We start from the raw sequence: 20518 nt of genomic DNA, 5'->3' as shown, positions 1-20518 counted from the left end.
TGTATCATTTGAGAGAAGTTCATGTATACATTCTGAGCGGGCATAGTTTTGGGATAAGTTTTGTAGCAGATTTCTTAATTGAATGTTTAAGTATTTGAATTAGATTCGTAGTGCCTCTTTATTTACCCAATATCTTGGATTAGTCAGCTGCTAGCTTAGGGGGAGCTACATCATGTACCTGATTACACCTTGTTAGCTTCAGCAAGGGGAGTGCCCCTAGTATTCTCTTTGGGTGACTCTGTAGTTATTGTTGAGTGGTTCAGTTAGTGAGTTAGCTAGCCGATCAGATGTCAACACGTGTTTAACTTAGAATGGTCGATTGTATGGCTTATCAGTGGAGAGTATTTATGTTGTAATTGAGAGAGAAAGAGGTGGCGGAGAAATGAATGAACTCCTCCCTTTGGTTGTGTTCTCCTGAACCAGATTATCTTCATCTTCTTCTTGTCAATTCGTCTGATTCTTCCTCCTAATTCGTCCAATCCTTCTCTGATACTTCTCTTTCACTGGAATTTATAACTAAATTATACTAAGTATAGTACATTTGGTATCATAGCCATTCTATCCTTCAACAAATGGGTTCCACCAACTTTACTATCAAAGAATTATCTGATTTTCATAGACAAAATTTACAGAAATTCACTGATCTAGACACTAAAATAATGAAGTTGAGTCAACAATTAGATGAATAATCAACAGATTCAGAAGCCTTTCAAGTGAAAACGAATAACAACTTTGAGAAGACGAGTAACAGTTTTGATTTACTAACTAGTCAAATGGTGAGCTAATTCAAGCTTCTAGACGCAACAATGGCGATCCAGGAATTTTAGGTACACCTGGATTTACACCACCAGGAGGTAATCAATTTTGCCACAGCTTTGGAGGAGAAACATCTCATGCTAGACAACAGCGTACCCCAAAGCTTGAATTTCCTAGATTTGATAGAAAGAATCCGCGTGGGGTATTTTCAGATCCACATTATTGAGGAGCATCAGAAGGTCAGTGTAGCTTCTATCTACCTTAAAGGTAAGGCCGATAAGTGGTTTCTTAACTTTCAAATTGGTAAACCTTTTTTGTCATGGAAAGAGCTATCTGAAGGTGTATGTACTAGGTTTGAAAATCCTGTAGATGATAATTTTATTGGAAGTTTTAATAAATTGTGTCAAATCACCACTGTAGAAGAGTATTTTGAACAATTTGAAGCTCTCAAGGGCTCTTATGTTGAGTAGTAACCCTCATTTGACTGAACAGTACTTTGTGATGAGTTTTATCAGTGGATTAAAAGCTGAAATCAAAAATTCTGTACTTATGTTTCATCCTGCTACCCTGTTACAAGCCTTTTCACTAGTTAGAATGCAAGAACAGAAATGTACACAACAAGCTAAAGCCACAAAACATTCCAAAGACCTTTTAGCAACTCATTTACCCACAACATGACATATAAAACTACTACTCCTCAATTTCCACCAAAACCAATTCATACCACTACTACTACAACTACTTCTCCTTTCACACCCAGATCTGGTAATACAACTCCTAAGTCCAGTCCCCCAATACCATCCATAAAAATAGTGACTCAGGAGAAAATGAGGGCAAGAAGAGAGAAGGGTTTGTGTTACAATTGTGATGTTGTGTATTCTCCAGGCCATGTTTGCAAGAGGCAACAATTATTCATGGTGCAGGTAGAACAACCAGAGTCTTCTGAAGAAGAAGAGGAAGAAGTTTATGAAGAAGCTATGGAATCCCCAGTGGAATCTGATATAGAAATATCCCTCCATGCTCTTACTGGAAATGTGAATGGAGATACCATTAGGATACCAGGAACCATTAAGAGGCACAAAATTTCAATTCTCATTGACACTGGTAATACCCATAGTTTCATTGATTGTACATTAATCAGAACCTTAAAATGTCAGGTGGAACAAACAGCTCCCATGTTGGTTAATGTGGCTAATGGAGATAAAACTTTCAGTAGTGGGGTTTGATCTCAGTTGTATTGGTCAATGCAAGTTCACAATTTCTCTGAAGACTTAAGGATGCTACCTTTAGGAGGGTGTGATATGGTGCTTGGTGCTTACTGGCTGAGGAAGCAAGGTGAGGTCATGTTTAATCTCTCTAAACTATGCATTTCATTCAATTACAAGGGAAATAAGATTACTCAGCAAGGCTCCACTGAGAAGGTGTCACTCAAGATGATGAGTTGCAATGCTTGTAAAAACTTTTTATGCAAGACTTCCCATGGGATTATAGGGAAACTATCCTCAATATCAGTCTATGAAATTCCAAACTCAGTTCCGGAACCAATTACACAGCTCATTCAAGAATTCTCGGATATAATTGATGTGCCAAAACAATTACCTCCCACTAGGAGTTTGGATCACTCAATTCCCCTTAAACCAAACTCAGAGCCTGTTAACCTTAGACCATATAAATGCCACTACATACAAAAAGGAGTTGTTGAACAATTAGTCAAGGAGATGCTGAATTCTGGTGTCATACAAAACAGTCACAGTCCATTTGCCTCCCCAATATTATTGGTCAAGAAGAAGGACAATTCATGAAGATTCTGTGTAGACTATAGAAGTCTTAATGAGATTACTATAAAGGATAAATTCCCTATACCTATCATTGATGAATTGTTGGATGAGTTACAGGGGTTTGTCATATTCTCAAAGATTGATCTCAGGGCTGGATACCACAGATCAGAGTTTATGGGCCGGACATTTACAAGACTGCCTTCAGGACTTACCAAGGGCATTATGTGTTCAAGGTGATGCCGTTTGGACTCACAAATGCCCCAGCAACATTTCAAGCACTTATGGATGAGATATTCCAACCTTATCTGAGAAAGTTTATGCTAGTATTTTTTGATGATATTTTGATTTATAGCTCCTCAATGAAAGAACATTTAGAGCACCTTTACATTGTGTTTTACCTATTAAGGAAACACCAGCTATATGCCAAGTTATCAAAATGTTGCTTTGTCCAAAAGGAGCTGGAGTACTTGGGCCACATTGTCACAGCAGATGGAGTAGCTGCAGATCCCAAAAAAATTACTAGTATGCAGAGTTGTGATAGGTGTTTAAAACACCTAATTTTATATATAGTATTTATGCTTTCTTTGCTACTTTTCTTGTAAATTATGTATTTTATGTTTGCTTTTGAGTTTATTAGGTGCAATGGAGTCATTTGGATCAAAAGAAGGAGAAAACGTCCATTTGGAGCGTAAAGAGCAAAAAGGTCAAGTCACAGGCGAAGAATGAGCTGTCAGTTCTCCGCAACTGACAATTGGGCAAGAAAACAAAACAGGCCGTCAGTTCTTTAGAACCGACAAGCTATGTAAGAAATGGGTAGCCCTTATCTGGAGAGTGGGTGTCTTGAGTAATTAAAATCATTACCAAGCCCTAAAAGCAAGAGAAGTGTTTTCTCTTCTCAATCAATTCCGTCTACAATTCAGAGACGAGAGAATAAAAGTAGCAGCTGCTGCTATTACCACCAAGAGAAATCAGATTGAAATTGAGAAATGAGTGAAGCAGATGCTGCTGGTGTTAATTAGAAGATGGTGGATTCTGTTAATTAGTTCTTGATGGGTTTGAGGTGGTTTCTGAAATAGAAGGAAAATTGTTGATGCTGCTGAGAAGAATCAAGATGAAAAAGATGTATATGTTGATTTATTGATGATTATCATTGAGAAATCTGAGAAGGTGGAAGATGGTTGTGCTGGTAATTTAGGTTAAGAATTATTTTAAGAAGGGTTTGGTTGATTCAATCAAGAGATGAGAATTTCAGTACAAGGATGAGATGGAGATGGGTTTTGGAGTTGGACTGAATTGGTGCAGTGATTCAAGTTTACTGAGATCGGAAGTATGGAAGTGAAGATGGTGGTACAGATACAGATGGGTGCAGAGGAACTATTGGTGGTGGTTAAGAATTCATGGGTCAGTGGTGTTTGAAATGGAATCGAACTGCAATTGATGTTGTTCACAGTTAGGAAGAATGTGGCAGTGCTGGTGCCATTAAGAAGAATTAGAAGTGTTTGAAGCTGGTTTTGCTAGTTTCTAAGGCTACAAGAGGAACAAGAAGAGATGGGTCTATTTCATTGTTTGAGTGTATACATGGATTTGGTGGAATTGTGACTCAGAAGCTGCGGTTGCAGCTGTTGCAATCAGTGGTATTGTGTAGAATGGGTCTGTGGTGATGAGTCTGGTGGAGCCTGTGAAGCAATAGAAGATGGTAGTGCTGAGATGCTGAAATGATGCTACAAGGGTTTAGAGAGCGATGGGCTGTGAACAAAGAAGAACAAGAGATGGATATTGATTGTGGAATCGAAGCTCCAGTTAACAACGAAGCTGAGGTGCTGCTGTCAAGGTGGATTGTGCAGGTTTGCTGGATTGGAGTTGTGTATGGGAAGCTACAGGAACTTGAAGCTGTTGCAGGTGACTATGGAGAATGGTAATGAAACTGTGGATTATGAACAGGTGGTTTGTGCTTGGTTTCATGTTACAGGAGCTGCAGGGATTATGGTGGTGCTATGAACTGGAGAACTGAAGTTGAGTCTGGCAGTGGTGGTTGCAACTGAGAAGTTGGTGGTTGAGCTTACGGAGCTGAAAGTAATGGGTTAGCTTTGAGCTGAAACTGAGAAAGTAGTGTAGGTGCAAGTGCTAAGCATTACAGATTCCAGGGATTGTGTGTGGCATTTGCAATTGTGGATGTGAACTGAAGTTGCAGTTAGGCATGTGAGCTGGGATATGCTATGGAAGTGTTGATGTTGCAGAAGAAAGCAATGAAGCTAACTGGTGGCTAGTCGGAATGAAGATACATGTAAAGAATGAAGGGGATGAAATTGTTGTTGTTGGTCCAAGGAAAGAGTTGCAGGGGTTGCAACTTCCTAGTTGAGAATGTTTGGTTGCGAACTGAGCTGCAGCTCAGATGGTGTTGTTTTTCTTGTTGGTGGTTGACTTTGTATTGAATATATGTTTGATGCCAGATATGGTTCTATGAGCTGGTGTTGAGCTGAACTTGCAAGAGTTGCAGCTGCAGTTTTCTATGGGATGAATTCAGGTGGTTGCAGGTTGGAGTTGGGACTGTACTAATGGGTGTGTTGGTGATTAAATCCGTACAATGGTTGTGAATAATGTGAACTACAGGCCTGGTGGAATCAATATAGTGTTATGCAACTGAGACAAGAGAGGAGGACTTGTTGCTACCAGGGATTTAATGGGTTCATGGAGCTGCGGAGTGATCGAGGTTGGTGCTGTTGCTGGTGGAATGAGTTGAAGGTGCAGAACAAGGGAGAGAAAATAGATGAATGTGCAGTTGAGGTTGTGCTGTGAAGATGGCGAAATTGATATGAGCTGAGTACAGTTATTGGGAGCCTTGCTTCAGTTCGCCGTGGTTATGGAGAGCATTGAATGGGCTGGAGTTCCTTGCCAGTTCTGCAAGATTGACAAGCTTAACAAGTTACTGGGCTTATGGGCTTTGTAAGGCCTGAGTAGTAGTTGTGCGGATTTGCAAAATTCAGTTTGGGGGTATAAAAGAAAACCCTTCTCTACACAAAAGGGGTTCTTTTTTGGGGGATATCTCTTCTTCTACTTTTGTTTTAGGGTTTAGACATGGAAACTTTTCTTTTCATTCTTGTTATGAACTCCAAAAACATGAGCTAGAATTTTATCATTGGTTAAAAAATAAATTGGATTTCCAAGCATGAGTTTTGTTCAATAGATTAGTTTTGTCTCATGTTTTATCGATTATGATTCGCTAGAAATATCGCCATGTATGATTGATTGTTATTTTTGTCAAGTTGCAAATTGGTAGAATTTGTAATCATATCTATTGTTAGTTTAGGGTTTATTATACGTAAACGTGATACACCTTCAATACAAGTAGCATAATTGTGATTATTGCTTGTAGTGATACATCCTAGTAGTCACAAGTGAGTTATAACCTTTGTTAAATCGGATTAGTGCTTTTACACGTTCGATTGCTTTGATTGGCCTGATGTCATAGAACTTAATGCATCTAGGGAACTAAACTTGATTAGTGCTTTTACACGTTAGGTTGTTCTCTAAGGTAGACTTCATACTCGCATATTTTAATGTGTTTGTTAATGAAAACAGGAGATTTGCGGGATATACTTGCGATCAAGGTATCTTAGGGCCTTTGATAAAGGAGAGATTAAATATCAATTCTAGTTATTGTTAAAAATCATGTTTGTGAATGAAGATGAATCCTTAACCAATATCTTTACATCTTAATTTGTGTGCTTTATTTGCTTTTATTTTAGTTTACTTTTAAAAAATCAGAAAACCTCCCATTGGTATTTATAGGAAACTGAAACAATTTGACAACCTTAGTCCTCTCTGTGGGAACGATCCTTTCTTGCCCTTGCTATATTTTATATTTTGAGTAGTGAGAAAGTAATTTATTTTTGACGTGTACGACATCGATCAAGTTGGCCATTGCCTAGCAACATCAGAGAGTTGAGGGGATTTCCAGGACTTACTGGGTGTTACAGAAAGTTTGTCCAGGGTTATGGAGCCATATGCAGGCCACTCACTAATCTCTTGAAGAAAACTCCTTCCAATGGACTGAAGAGGCTACTAAGGCATTTGAACGATTGAAGCTTGCCATGTCTTAGACTCCAGTATTATCACTTACAAACTTCACCAAGAAATTTACTGTAGAAGCTGATGCAAGCAACAACTGTATTGGGGCAGTTTTAACCCAAGAAGGTACGCCCATAACTTATTACAGCAAACCATTGGGACCAAGGGCCATGATCTATCTACTTATGAAAAGGAGTTATTGGCTGTTGTAATGGCAGTAACAAGATGGAGACATTACTTGCTAGGGGGTAAATTCATTATTCAGACAGACCACCAGAGCATTAAATATTTCTTAGAGCAGAAGATAACTACAGTACTGCAACAAAGGTGGTTGATGAAGTTGCTTGGCGTTGATTATGAGATCAAATATAAGAAGGGGACAGAGAAAATTGTTGCAGATGCACTTTCAAGAAGGCCACACCCGTAAGCTAGCTGCAATGCAATAGCACTCTCAAGACCACAATGGAATCAAGAATTGATCAACATCTACTCTCAAGATACAAGAGCACAACAGCTCATTTCTCAGTTACTTTTAGTGCCAACATCTGTGGAGCACTATACTTACACTGATGAGGTGCTAAGGTACAAGAACAGATTGTATGTGGGAAGCAGCAACAACAGCGGAGCTACTATCTTAGAGTCAACTCATGCCTCATCCATTGGTGGGCACTCAGGAATACAAGCCACTCATATGAGGGTTAAAGGTTAACTCTACTATCCAGGTATGAAAAAGGATGTACTCTCTTATGTCTCTTCTTGTGATGTATGCCAAAGAAACAAAGAAGATCATCAGTTTCCAGGAGGGCTTCTTCAACCACTGCCTGTTCCAGACCAGGAATGACAACATATTACCATGGACTTTATTGAAGGCCTCCCACTGAGTGAAAGAAGAACTGTTATTCTTGTAGTGGTGGATAAGCTAACTAAGTATAACCAATTTATTGGATTGCAGCATCCTTATACAGAAGCTAGTGTGACCAAAGTATTCTTGGATCAAGTATTTAAATTACATGGATTTCTAGCCTCAATTGTATCAGACAGGGACAGGGTGTTCAAAAGTAATTTCTGGCAAGACCTCTTCAAGGTACTTGGTACTAATCCAAATTTGAGTACAACCTACCACCCCCAAACTGATGGGAAGACAGAGAGGGTGATGCCTGTCTTGAAAATTACTTGAGGTGTGTCACAGGTCAATTGCCTAAGAAGTGGTTTCATTGGCTAGCTCTAGCAGAATTGTGGTATAATACAAATTACCACACTAGCCTGAAGATGACACCATTAAAGGCTCTCTATGGGTATAATCCTCCACACCTAGCTTTTCCATCAACAACAGTCACCTCTGTAGTTGCAGTAGAGAGTTACCTTAAAGAGAGAGATGTTATGCTTGATCTCCTCAAGGAAACACTGAACAAGGCACAAGAAAGGATGAGATTTTGTGTAGACAGGAGCAGAGTAGACAGAGTTTTTGAGGTTGGGGATAAAGTATATTTAAAGCTTCAACTTTACAGGCAAGTATCGGTAACATTGCGCAAGAATTTTAAGCTATATACAAAATACTATGGACCATTCACTATTTCACAAAAGATTGGAGCAGTGGCTTACAAGCTAGATCTGTCAGCCAGTGCTAGAATTCATCCTGTGTTTCATGTCTCCCAGCTGAAGAAGAAAATTGGTCAAGCCATCATTCCTTCACCAACTCTTCCCATAGTGGACCATGCAGGGTAGATCATAATGCAACCTGAGAGAATTTTGGACACCAGATCGATTACTCAGAAGAACAGGGAAGTATTGCAGGTTCTAATTCAATGGAAAAACTCATCTTCAGACGATGCCACTTGGGAAGATAGATCCAACATCGCAGCCCACTTCCCTGAATTCATGGCAGTGCATTCTCCACCTTTGATCCTTGAGGACAAGGATCAGTTTTAAGAGCGGTGTAATGTCATGTACCTGATTACACCTTGTTAGCTTCAGCAAGGGGAGTGCCCTTAATATTCTCTTTGGGTGCCTCTGTAGTTATTGTTGATTGGGTCAGTTAGTGAGTTAGCTAGCCGATCAGATGTCGACACGTGTTTAACTTAGAATGGTCGATTGTAGGGCTTATGAGAGGAGAGTATTTATGTTGTAATTGAGAGAGAAAGAGGTAGCGGAGAAATGAATGAACTCCTCTCTTTGGTTGTGTTCTCCTGAACCAGATTATCTTCATCTTCTTCTTGTCAACTCGTCTGATTCTTCCTTCTAATTCGTCTAATCCTTCTCTGATACTTCTCTTTCACTGGAATTGATAACTAAATTATACTAAGTATAGTACACAAGTCCACCAAGGAAGTATCCATAAGATGGAAGGGACAATAAAGGGATTAACAAGAAAGAAGAAGGTCATATTAGAGAACGAATGACATTAATAGTAATTAAGGAGGTTTAGGACACATGGAAAGCTTTCATAAAAATAAGGGGTTTTTGGAAAGTCTATATAAGAAAGGACAAGGTACAATGGAAATGGAACTCTCTCTCATACTATTCTAAGAAAAGTGAGGTCATCTTAGTGCACTGGGACGGGTAGGACCTAACGAGAATTCCGGTATTAACATTTGGCGACCACACCCGGAGGCTCGTCCTAGTTTATCATGATGCAGCCGAGTGATACCATCCCAAACGCGACAGGAAACCAACCAACCAGCCGTCCCATCAACTTGGATGAAGTAACAATATAGGATGGGGATGGTGAAGATGATGTTCCACTCGATGGACAACTATGAAGCGTCCCTCAAAATAGGGAAATAGGCATCACACGCGGGGAGAGCATACAAACAACTCAGCAATCGAAATTCGCGGCCCCTGACATGAAAGATATGTGGAGAGAATTAGAAGAGCGATCACAAAGATACGAACATTAGAAGAATGGATAGCACAATCTGTAATAGCAGGACAAAACACCTCTGGAAAAGCAGTGGATACAGAAAGACACCATAACACCAAGACGACAGCAACTACACGGGAGGAGATGGTAAGATACTTGAAGAAAAATTACCACATCACGAAACAAGATGATCACCGTCAAACAAACAGCCCGTACCCAGTAAACATCCGAGAGTATCAATATCCTGAAGATTATGTCCCTCCTAAATTCAAAAATTACGATGGAGAAGGAAACGCGCGGGAGCACCTTAGCCGATTCCTTTCAGTTATGAACGACAGGGCCTCTGACGAAAAGCTATGTCTAAGGGAGTTCCCCAAGTCTTTGACAGGAACGGTATTTACTAGGTATGATAACTTGAAGGAAGAAAGCGTAGACTCTTGGATGACCATGATCTCACTGTTCCTAGGAAAGTTCTACTCCGCTAAGAGGAAGATTACATTAATAGACTTAAGTAAAAATTGTCAGAGGATGGGCGAGGAAGTAGAAAAATATATCATGAGGTTCTTAAGGTTGGCATTGGATTGCCATGAGGATGTCAGCAAAGAAGATCTCGTAGAAATATACGTACGAGGAATGGTGCAATCCTTTAAAGGAAGTTTGATCAATTTCAGATTCCAGACTTTTGTTGAACTGGAAGAAGCAGCCGAAAGAATTTCTGGCTGCACATAAGAGTTTCCCGCAAATCACAACTGGCACTACACGGTAAGTACCACGTCTGCAATCCCCTATAACCCGAGGCCTAACATCAATGAAAGTGGAAACAGACAACAAATGAGTGATCCTCCCTAAAAAAAGAAGCATATGGAACAGAAAAGATTCAAGACCCCCTCCTCCTTCGTTACCATATGGGAGGGAACAAAAATTTTGGCTCCTGAATCAATGGGTCGCCAGGGGCGAGGTCCAACTACCCCCAACAGTGGTAGATATCAACAAAATGAATAAAGATGTTGCAAGATACTATCACAGGAGGATGGGGTACCCAACCGTAAAGTGTCTCGCAATAAGGAGTATATTCGAACGAAAATGCTAATCCGGGGGTTTGAACCAACGAGGCAGATGATCGAAAGCGACCCCTTTCTGCGTCATTAAAAAAAAAGAGCAAGCAAAGCAGGTTTAATGATACAATTTTAAGCTCCGATTCAAACTTGTAAATTGTGCTTTTCGATAAGGAGGAAGGTTCTTTTTTTAAAAAAAAAAAAAAAAAACTCTCAAAAGGTCGCGAGAATGCCAATGGCGCCCGATCGACTGACAAAAGGTTGCGGGAATGCCAATGGCGCCCGATCGACTGAAAAAAGGTTGCAGGAACGCCAATGGCGCCCTATCAACTGACAAAAGGTTGCGGAATGCCAGTGGCGCCCGATCGACTTACAAAAGGTTGCGGGAACGCCAATGGCACCCGATCGACTGACAAAAGGTTTCGGAGTGCCAATGGTGCCCGATCGAATGACGAAAGGTTGCGGGAACGCCAATGCCGCCCGATCGACTGACAAAAGGATGCGGGAACGCCAATGGTGATTGATCGACTGACAAAAGATTGTGGAACGCCAATGGCGCCCGATCGACCGACAAAAGGTTACGGAACGTCAATGGCGCCCGATCGACTGACGAAAGGTTGCGGGAACACCAATGGCGCCCGATCGACTGACAAAAGGCTGCGGGGACACCAAGGGCACCCGGTCGGCTGACAAATTTAGTAAAGGTTGCGGGAATTCCAATGGCGCCCGATCATCTAACAATTCACAACAACTGCGGGAACGCTAATAGCGCCCGATCGGTTAACACATACATCTCGCCATCCCGGTTCCCATCGAGAAAAACTAAGGGGGGAGTAGGCGCGTTTAACATATACATCTCGCCCTCCCGATTCCCATCAAGAAAAACAAGAGGGGAGTAGGCGCGTTTAACATATACCCCGCTTTCCCGATTCCCATTGAGAAAAACTAAAAGGGGAGTAGGCGCGTTTAACATATACCCGCCCTCCCGATTCCCATTGAGAAAAACTAAGGGGGAAGTAGGCGCGTTTAACATATACCTCGCTCTCCCAATTCCCCTTGAGAAAAACAAGGGAGGAGTAGGCGCGTTTAACATATACCCCGCTCTCCTGATTCCCATTGAAAAAAACTAAGGGGGGTGGGCGTGTTTAACATATATCCCTCTCTCCCGATTCCCATTGAGAAAAATTAAGGGGGGGATATGCGCGTTCAACATACATCCCGCCATCCCGATGCCCGATTGAGAAAAAACAAAGGGAGGAATAGGAGCGTTTATCATACGCTGAGCATAATCCTAGGCACCAACGCGCAAGCATAGTACTTCGAAGCAAGTCCTTACAGCAACAAACAACAAAACGAGAATAGAAAACATGCATAAATTTAAACAACGATAAAACTTTAAACATTAATCCAACTCCACAGGGGGGTAGAAAAGAAGAATGAAAATTGTTCATGAAGAAAATAAAGCAAGCACAAGGTGAAAACACATCAAATGGATCGAAGAGAAGACAGTTCTTACCGCTTCTGCTCAAGGCCATCCCCAACATTCTTCTCTGCGGCCTCCGCCCGGGTCATTTCATCACTCGGAACTCCTACCTCGGCAAGCAATTGGTTCACTACATATTTCTTTTGCGCAGTTGTCGCAGAACATTTCTTTAGTTCCTCCTCGAGTTCAGTTATCCAAGGTGTGAGTTGGAGTTGCGCGCCTGATGCCACGAGGGGAATTTCTGTTTGGGTATCAAGAGGCACGCCCGTCTGAGATCCACTGTGGTACTTACGAACGCGCTTAAAACCACTATTACCACTGACACCTATGCGCTTTCCGGTGTCCACACCAGGGGTCTCGGGTTTGCTCCCTCCCTTACGATTACTACCCATGATCTAATAGAAAAATCAAGCTTCAGTCAATGACACGGGTTTCAAGAAATGACAAGATACAAACATGTACATATTAGGTTTCTATACCAACCTCGGACACGGCTTGATGTGGAAGAGGGTCAATACCCTTGTCGCGGGATATAGAGGAACCAGAAGACGATTCTGGATCACTAGCAGCACCTGGAAATTCAAAAGTGAGTAACATGGCAAACAAATGTGCAGATTTATATAAAAAAAAAGGAGAGAGAGAGACATTGATGACTTCAGACATAATATTAGTCACCTTGAAAACCACCTGTGGGGACTACCACGTCGGATGAGGACCCACCAAACACAAACCGATTGGACCCAGATGGGCTCATCGATTCCAGGACAACATTGGGAGATACAGGAACCTCACCCCTAGCACGAACAGTCTGAGCCCGAGAAGGGTGGACGGATAACACATTAAGACGCGGCGAGACCCATCCGCCACCCTCAGACAAACTAATTCCGAGATTGTTCAGCTCATCAGCAAAAAAGGGATTGGGATCCTTGACGGAACCTTGAAAAGATTGAGATACCCCCCTTTGACGAGACTGTCCAAATTGCAAGGGAAACACGTTAGCGGAGGAACAAGGGCGCAAAGGAGGATCTAAAAATTTGGCTGCTTCATGCCTAGCTTTTTTAGCAAGGCTCTTCTCGGACCAGTCACTCTCAGGTATGTTTAAATATTCCTCTATACAGTATGACGGGGGTTTCCATCCCATGTAACTGGAAAGAGGAGCATCCTTAGAACACAATTGATCCAGTCGCCTTTCAGTGTCCAGATTGGTTTCAAAAGAAAGAGAGGGAGATTAAGGGACCAGATACTAAGAAAAATAAACGATTAGTAATACCTGAGCTGCCAAAGAACTCAGAGACGGCTTGGATACGTTCAAACGAGGGGGTTTGCGATTGAAAAACTTCGTATCTTTTTTCGGCTGAATGGGATCACAACCTTCAGGGGGTCCCAAGAAGTCAAGATAAGCTCCAAAGGGCGGCCCTTGGTGTCGGAAGGAAGATGATGTGCCATTTCTATGGCATCAATAAGTTTAATCCTCCCCGACGCGTGGATTGCTTTAAGGTCTTGGTAAGACAAGTCTTTAGGGGGAATTCGATCCAGCAGAGGGAAATTCAAAGCGCAACATCGCATTAAAAGTTGATAATTATGGGCACCTTCGGTAACTGCCGAGGGTCGATCCGGAAGAGGATTCTTGAACGAGAAATTAATCCCCCGATGGCCAAGAGCACCGGTCATTTGAAGACATAGCGGTTGAAACTAGCAATGATGTTCGAGGTGTTTGTGTTCTCCGGAGGGGGGAATCTAAGAGGGACTCCTTGGTCAAATCCGACTTGACGATCCACATGGTCGGGGTTGTAAGACACGTCTATAAACTTACCAGCATGAAAACCAGGAAGATAGCCATGTAACACCGTCATCACCGAGTCAAAGTCTGATTACAATAATAACTGCGTCGAATCCAAATCCATGTCAAAAGGTGCAGTAAAGTCGTGGTGGGACGGACCGGATCGACCGTCATGATAGGGGAATGGATCAAAATCTTTAGTCGTGTCTAATAACCGCGCTATATCGCCCTTCGATACTTTCCCCTTCTTGCGCCAGAGTGCCATGCGGGGATAACTGTAATCAACTGGAACCTTTTTCACCGAGCCATCGTCTTGGTCGACATCCTCTTCGCGGCGAATTTCCAACTCATGGGGATCAGGTGAATATGGAGTAATGTGTTCCCAAAACCATGCAAGCATGAAGGAGGCAGAAATATAGGTCTCGACCTTGTGGGACGACCCCACCGATTGAAGATCCTGGCAAAACAAATCCAAGTGCCGGTATAGGCCGTCCAAAAACATAGGAGCGAGAGGAAAGGAAACCCCGCGGGACAATAACACCTCCATTAGAACCAACTCATTCTTTATCGTGTCCTGAGGACTGTACTCGAATACGTCGTGACAGAGCCAAAGAAGAATAAAAGCATCCAACTCAGCTTGTGGATTAGGCTCCTTACGCTCCGGGGGAAGCACCTTTCCCTCTACCAATCGCGGGGCCCAAAATCGGGTCCAAAGAGGAAAAAATGCGCGCTTGCTATCCTTGGCAACCCATTCAGAGTCAGGTGCAACGGCCAAAGCGTTAGGACCGTGAATTGATTCGTATGCACGGAATGAGCTACTAAGTAGACGCTCCCCCGAGTGAGGGATCGGAGCGTTCTTACTTTCAACAAGCGTGGCTTTCTCTTTGACAACAGCCGAGGTCCCCACTTTGCTCGCGCCCACAGTTTTTCCCTCCGTGACGACGACTTTCTTTGTTTCGCCTTTTTGGGTCGATGCCTTGTCCTTTCTTACCATTTCAACCCGGGAAGCATCCTTGAAGTCTAGTAAATAACCCCATAGAACCCGGTGAGCTGGGGTAAGCGCTTCATAGACGGCTGCCTCGTCATAAGAATGGGTCCCATGAAGAGGTAAGCCAGTGAGTGCGACGACATCCTCTAAAATGACAGTGGCTTCTCCCCATGCTATAAGGAGGGTATGAACGGGAGATACCCAGCGGCAGAAAAGTCGCATCATATCGCGTTTGCATCTTTCTACTTCTCGTTGAAGAGAAGAATCTATAGACTAATTAATCCCATCCATGCGAAGTATGGCCGCGTGGTCAGGATTATCACGAATATAAGCTACCCAATGTGGCCATATCGTGGGAGTTTTCGATGTAGATCGGGTGTCAATCTCTGGGAGCTCATAATCACCACGATGGATAGTCATGCGGGGTACCCTTTTAAACGGAAAAGTAACCATATCCGCCGGCTCTGAGCACATAATCCACCCAGGGGTGGTTAGGTAAGGCAGCACCGGGGGATTCAAAAGATGAGGAATGAGATTATCATCTAGAGGCATCACGTGTCTGTCCCTGCGGAACTATTTCAGTTTCAGCGCGCGCTTTAATATAGGGGTTCCGGTGAACTCCACGAGTGTATAGGATTTTCCATCAGCAGGGGGAGGTAAATGAACCTCCTGCTCTCCTGAGTAATCGCTCTCTTCCGATCCCTCGCTCTTTACTTCCTCTGATTCGTCGGACTCGTCGGAGGAGCTAACATTAGAAGAACTACTAGACATGGCGCGTGTATGGGTATGATATGTGAGAAGGTGAATGGTAAAAGAAGTGAAAGAAACAAGTAAATTGGAGGGCTCATATATATAGGGAATCTGAAGGCATAAAGGCGACAGTTGCACAAACGGACACGATAATTAATAAGGAACTGAAGAGATCGTGCTAGGAGGAGTTTAAACGTCGCCCACGAACGCCAAGAGGGAAGATGTCCAGATAATGAGTATAAGGTTATCTTACGATTAACCTCATAGTCAGGGGACTAATGTTGATACATGAAAAATAATTTCCCTTAACTAGGCTGGGGTTCCCCAAAGAAGGGAAAGATCACACAAAACATGGGGACTGAGGCCCAAGTCCACCAAGGAAGTATCCATAAGATAGAAGGGACAATAAAGGGATTAACAAGAAAGAAGAAGGTCATATTAGAGAAGGAATGGCGCTAATAGTAATTAAGGAGGTTTAAGACACATGGCAAGATGTCATAAAAAGAAGAGGCTTTTGGAAAGTCTATATAAGAAAGAACAAGGTACAATGGAAAGGGAACTCTCTATCATACTATTCTAAGAAAAGTGAGGTCATCTTGGTGCACTAGGACGGGTAGGACCTAACGAGAATTCCGGTATTAACAATATGCAAATTAATCCCTTGAAAATTTTCCATCTAAAATAAAATTTATCCAAAGACAATTGCAAATATAAATAATACACAGGGCACATGCATGTCGTTACCGGATATTTTCGCACACATGGAAAGAATAAAGCTCGTCGTCAAAGATCAGAAGACATTCGTTAGAACCTAGTATATGTACAGAGCGCAAAGCAAATCAAAGGCACACCATGTAATATATATGAGATATGAAATTCCTAGATACAGGATTGCCTTACGGTTTTGAGGTGCTCTAGACGATCTTAAATATGGGAGTTTTTATGATCCCGAACTTTAGTTCAGGGGAGGAGATTTTATACATTTAATATGATAGTTTGGAATCGGTTATGCGGTTGAAAACCGTCCATTTTTTCTTTTTCTTATGTTGTTGTTCTAGATTTGTAATTTGACATATAATACCCCAATATTGGTTATATTACCTTCGATAAGTAAACATCTAGTGACACTCATACTTGTATCAAAATACTTAGTAACATAATAATTGTTACAGTTATCTTTAATATAAATAACAAGTTACTTTCGTAACTCTTGTGGGTGTTACAAATTAACTGTTACTAATAAAATAATAAAAAAAATAATTGGCCCCAACAATTTGGTGCTCCAGGCCTAGCTCGCCTATACTGTAAGACAGCCCTGCCTTGATACGTGAGGAGAAATGGAGAACCATGCGTGATGCCTAAACAGTAATACACTACTGCTCGGTGCAACCAAAAAAATAATACATTTAGATCCTGTGAAATCTGTTGAATTATGAATATGAGAGTTTATTTAGACTTTGAATAATCATTTACCTATTATTCTATAACCTTAACTTTTTAACAGGAAGATCTTGTAATGGATATGAAAAAATAACTAGACTTCAGCTGTGGATGTAAGGTCTAAAAGAATAACAAACAAATGATATGGCGAAAACATACTAAAACTTTCGCGCATTATAGAGGGAGAGATACCAAATCTCTGAGGAGGATGCCAATCCAAAAACCTGATGGTTAGGATTGATTGAAATGATATCCCTGCAGAAATTTGGTGTCCCCTTTTATTATATAATTGAAGGGTAAAAAAATAATCTAAACTGCAGTAATAATATCCTCTTTTTATTATTATTTACTAGTGAAAGCACATGTGTGATGCACATTTGACTCATTTAGCAATATTAAATTTAAAAGCAATGAAATTTTTTGCATTAATTTTTTTACTATTCTTATTTGTACTCGTTAATTCAAAGGGCATTTCAAATATATAAATTTTATAAGTTTTAAAAAAAATTGATCTATTTTTAATACAATGGAATTTTTGTAAATATGTACGTTTCTAATGACTTTTTTAATCCGATGTAATCTAATATATGTTTGTACTTTTTATTTTTATTGAAATTACATGATATAATACCTGGCCAGACTGGGGTATACCCAAATTAATTGGGGTATACCAAATTTAAATGGACCTAGTGCCCTTACTAAGGGGTGGTTAAAATTGGTGATTTTATTTTGATACCCTTAAACTAATTAAACTTAAAAACTAAACCATAAAATTAAAAATTAAAAACTAAAAAACTGTTAATCTTCTCTAATCATATATGCTCTTCCCCTTCATCTTCTTCCATCAACCGCAAAACTTCAACTTTGATTTTTTACAAAAATGGTTGATTCTACATGATCAAGTAGCAATATAGATTCAACAGGTGATATCAAAGATCCAAATTAGAGGGAAAAGATAAGGGAAAAGTTGGAACTAGTGAAATCCATGAACTCAAATATCCAATCCCTAATCATGTTGAAAAGAACACACTACCGGTGAAAAGAAGATTGTATGTGATGTCTAAACTCAAAATCGTTCTTGTGTTGTGTGTTTTGATTTTATACTAGGTTAAAAATCGAAAATTATGATTTCTGGGTCTAAAAGTCAACAGGGTTTTTTAAGAATTTAGATGTCGGCTTTAGGATGTTAGTGGTAGTAGGCAAGGTCGTAACATAAATAACATGCCGACTTTTCATAATTGTGATGACGACTGTGAAACTTTAACCAGGGCCGACAGGGTAATCAATAACCAACCTTGCCGACTTTTCATACTGGGAATGATTTTCTTTAGTCGTCATATTCTTAAACTTGTAAGGTCGACTTCATATCACAGAAACTTGATTTTCCTGAGTTCATTTTTTTTATTAGTCGGTATTTTATATGAATAGAACCCTGCCGACTTTATATTAGTCAGCATTATAGATGAATAAAACAATGTCGACTAAGTATTAGTCGTCCTTTTCTAGATAATCGACCATGCCGATTAATAGGTGACCAGAAACTCTTTTATTAACACATAACTTGTTTTTGTATATTGTTTAGGTTCCAAGAGGATAACATAGAGGATATCCCTTTTCCTACCAATGCAGCAGAGTTATTATCCTGGATTTACAAGGTTTATCATTCTATAGAAGATCCTTGTCATGAAACTGGAGAGAAGGACCCTATGAAAGACTTACTTCTGATAGCTAAGAATAATCCTCAAGAATTTCTAAGGGATATGAATAGTCCTATCAATCCCCTCAACTATATTGAATGCACATCATCAGAGGAAGAAGAAGAGCTTGATCCAAGAATTCTTTTCAAGGAATCTGACTTTTCTGGAGTGAACCCCTATTACAATGAGGATGGTGACTACATAGGTCCAATAAAGGTAAAAGAAAAGGCTGATGCTGGTGAAAAAGCTAGTGATGTTGAGGAAGATAACAATAATGAGAAGGATCCATGAAACTTTGTTTGATATGTTTGAGTTATTATGTTTTGAACTCTTAGATTGTGGTTTTAGACTTGTCATTAACTCTTAAACTTATGTTAATTTTCAGTTTCACTTGCTTTAGAAACTTAGTCTTTTTTTTGCAGGTTTAAACAATACTAGAGTTGTAGTAAGTCAGCATGGTTTGAAATGCTCGACCTTGCCGACTGTCCCAGTCTCTCTTTTACAATATCAGGGATATGTAGTCGGCATTATTTGAAATGCTCGACATTGTGTACTTACTATAACATGTTAATGTTAGTAATATAAAAATATTACTTTAAGTACAAAGTACAACCCATTGAATGCTCAACGGCTAGAATTTTCAAAATCAAGACATTAAGTATGTTGTTAATATAAAAGCACTTTCAACTTCATCTTCAACCATGCATAAAGAATGGAAGGTTCAAGTGAAACACAACCAATTATTTGTAGTCTTTGTACACTAAGTGGTCATTCTACAAATGATTGTCCGTTTGAAGGTAGAAAATGCACCATTGATGGTTATAAGGGGTTCTTATTTCTTATAAAATCTACAGTAGGAGATTATATCAACCGTATGCTTCAAAATGCACATGTTGTGGGTTTTTCTATTGGACAGATCCATGTTGCGACGGTAAGATGAAGCTACTTACCTCTCCTATCTATGTCCCAAATGTGTTAGGGTTAAGTTTTTAAGGTTTGTATGCTCTAATTAAGTGTTGAGTGCATCTCAGTGTACTAAAAATGCTGCAGTCGGCATGTTTTAATTTATATAAAATTACGACTTCTTTATAGTCGTCAAGGTTGATCTATAAGTTACTTATGAACTTCTTAGTCGGCATTGTTCAAAATTCTAATTGTGCCGATGATGGTATAGTCGGTATTGAGATTATCATAATACAATGACAACTATTGTGTTCAGAACATCCAGGAACAATACCATTTTTGCCGCTTTTAGTCGACAAGGTTTTTTTCTTCAACATTGTCGACTAGTTGTTAGTCGTCATTGTATGAGGACCACGACCATGCCGACAGTCCCAGGCTTTCTTTTTTCGGCAACCTGAAAAAATTATAACCTACCGATCCTGGGAAAAATTCAAACTAATTGTGGCATAATGTATAGTCGGCAAGGTCGTATGTTAATTACAATACCGATGGTACAGTAAAACACTTAAGTCGGCTGGTTAGGAAATACAAAATAATGCGACGCATATAAATTGGAAGGAGTAAATTCTAAAAAAAACATATCCATTTCATTCATTTGTAGTATTCCAAAGTACATTACACAAAACAAGAATGCGATTACAAAAATATTCCTTATTTCCTAAGCGCAATCACCCATCGCTCAAATCCATTGGAGGGAGTTCATTCAAATCTATTAAACTTCCTTGAGTCAAATCTATGGGACCTTTGCTAGACTCATCTAAAGCATTCCAAAAGTTCATGTTGTCCTCATAAAGTTTCACCCATTCCTTGCTCTTGTTGTTTATGAACTTTTCCCAAAACTAAACCTACAAAAAGGAGGTAACGAACATTCCTTGTTCAGTTGTAGACCAATAAAATGAT

The sequence above is a fragment of the Papaver somniferum genome, chromosome 6, assembly GCF_003573695.1.
Source record: "Papaver somniferum cultivar HN1 chromosome 6, ASM357369v1, whole genome shotgun sequence".
Classification (NCBI taxonomy): Eukaryota; Viridiplantae; Streptophyta; class Magnoliopsida; order Ranunculales; family Papaveraceae; genus Papaver; species Papaver somniferum.
The sequence above is the reverse complement of the archived record's forward strand: the minus strand, read 5'-3'. Positions refer to the sequence as shown.